Consider the following 2,236-nt stretch of genomic DNA (forward strand, 5'->3'; position numbering starts at 1 on the left):
GGAAGCAGTGCGTGGACCGCATCATCACTGAGAAGGCCGTGTTTGACATGCACAGGAAGAGAGGGCTGATGCTGAGGGAGCTCTGGGAGGGCCTGACTGTGGACGACGTCAGAAAGAGCACGGGGTGTGCCTTTGCTGTGTGCCCCAACCTCAGGCCCATGCAGCATGTGGTACCCTGATGGGACCCGGATCTGGCGGGGGGGGGGGGGGCCCCCCCGGGGGGTCCCACCGGGTTCCCCAGGGGACGTCGGTTACCGCAGGAATGCATTTCTCCAGCGCTTGGAGGCGTTTGCTGCTGGCCTCCGACTTTCCTCCCTAGGTGGACTGTGCTCCCCTAGAGCGCTGTGACTTTAATTGAAAACAGATCACATCCTCACTGTGTTCCTGGAGCACTGAAAGGAAGGAGTAGGGTGTGGGAGCGTCTCCAGGCCTGCCAGATGCAGGGCTCTGAACCTAGACCTGCTGTTGGTCCCCTTTTGCCACCCTCATCACCCCGAGCCACACCCAGCCAGGCCCCTGCAATTTGCTTGGAAAGTATATGATAATCCTGGCTCTGACCCACCTTGCTCTGGGACCCTGAACAGTTGCTGCTCCCTCTGGGCCTTAGTTTCTGCTTCTGTAAAATGGGAACCTAGGATTAGCTACTTCAAGAGTCCCCAGTCAGGCTCACCTGGCCTGTGAGGCCTACAGAGGGGTTCCCAGCACCCTAGCCAGGCCTGGCTCAGAGAGGCTCTGTGAGTCTGTGGTGTGACTGATCTCATGCGACATTCTATCCTGTGTCTGGGAGACCCCATAAGACCCTTGATCACAGCTGCACAGAAACAAATAGTGAGCAAAGCATGCAGGACTGATGGCCCCTCTGGCCCCAGCGCTGCCAGGGCTCCCCAGGGAATCGCAGGACAGAGCTGCACATGCAGCCTGGAGGGCTGCCCTGGGCCCCAGGTCGTCTCCACGTGTCAGCCAGTCCGCAGAGTGACACTCCAGTGCCCGGGCTGGTGACCGTCACCACCCCACTCAGGCTGCTCTATTCTCTCCTCGTTGTGACCTGTCTTGCCTTTTCCTCTGCACCCTGGCTCTGGTCCTTGTATTTCTGCTGCTTCCCCATAACCTTGACTCACCGTGAACCAAGCTCTGCCCAGTGGCTTCTCTCTGGGCCTCCTTGCTGTCAGTGCCTGCAGCTCACAGCCTCCCTGTCTTAGCAGCTCTTGTCCACGCTCCTGTTTGTGGCAGATGACGTCACAGGTCAAAGGTTGGTCTCTGGATTCACTGGTTGTTCAATCAACTGGCCAGTGGACACCGGGACTGAGGCACAGCTGCTTAAAGGCTGACCTTTGAGTGGGACTGAGGGTGGGGCAGGCAGTGTCCTTGACCTGCAGGGTGTACTGGAGAACTATGTAGGAATAAATACATCTGTATGTGTAGTGTCTAAGCATATGTGCATCTGTGTGTTTATACAGACCCACATATATGCATGTGTGTACATACGTGTGTACATCTGTGCTTGTAAAGTGGAGGTGAAATGTGCTTTTGTGTAAACTGAAGAACTGGCACTGTGTAAAGAGACAAGAAAGTGAGCTGGTAATCATGCTTCTGCAATTCAGTATCAGGAAATTTCACCCATGCACAGAGTGAAGAGGCTCCATTGCACTCCATCTTTATCGTGAAAAGCAGGTAATAATCTATGTTATCTGATGACGAGCTCCAGGGCTTTGAACTCCGGTGCTGAAGCCGTCCTCCAGCCTTAGCTTCCCAAAGTGCTGGGATTCCAGGTGTGAGCTACCAAACCTGGCTACTTGAAAGTTGGAAAAAAAAAATGAGGATGTCTTTGCTGGGCTGACAATTGTGTAAAACTTAAACTGACAGAGTAGCCCAGAAAAATGAAAATGTATGGGAGTTGGAAGGGCTTTAAAATGGTATTTTTTTTCTCAAAACTATATCATGGTTAACTGCTTTTACATTAGAAAGGTTATTGAAATCCAAACAAGCACAGGAGGGTGCCGTTGTATTGGTGAAGGGCTAGTTATCACGTGTTTTAGCAGCATCCTGTCTGGAAGCGGCTGTGGGGGACAATCCACCGTTTACAGGCTTCACTCCTCCTGCGGCTGAGGCCCAAGTCAGATCTCTGCTTCAGCCTTTTCTTTTTTCTCCATAAACTCAGCTCATGCATAAGAACTTGGGCTCTGGAATGGGACTGCCGCAGGCTGAAACCTGGGCTCTGGGACTTGGTTCCAATGTC

At 53.2% G+C, this 2,236-nt stretch overlaps 1 long non-coding RNA gene across 1 annotated transcript; it reads right to left on the reverse strand.

Annotated features, from left to right (window-relative positions):
* Window positions 1-197: 197 nt before the first annotated feature.
* LOC111534508 lies at window positions 198-2,230 on the reverse strand. Its single transcript, XR_003308523.2, has 3 exons — window positions 1,119-2,230; window positions 563-616; window positions 198-392 (listed from the first exon to the last, which is right to left on the reverse strand). It is a non-coding gene; the product is annotated as an uncharacterized LOC111534508 (long non-coding RNA).
* Between the last annotated feature and the right edge of the window lie 6 nt (window positions 2,231-2,236).

The sequence above is a fragment of the Piliocolobus tephrosceles genome, unplaced genomic scaffold (genome assembly GCF_002776525.5).
Source record: "Piliocolobus tephrosceles isolate RC106 unplaced genomic scaffold, ASM277652v3 unscaffolded_34348, whole genome shotgun sequence".
Lineage (NCBI taxonomy): Eukaryota > Metazoa > Chordata > Mammalia > Primates > Cercopithecidae > Piliocolobus > Piliocolobus tephrosceles.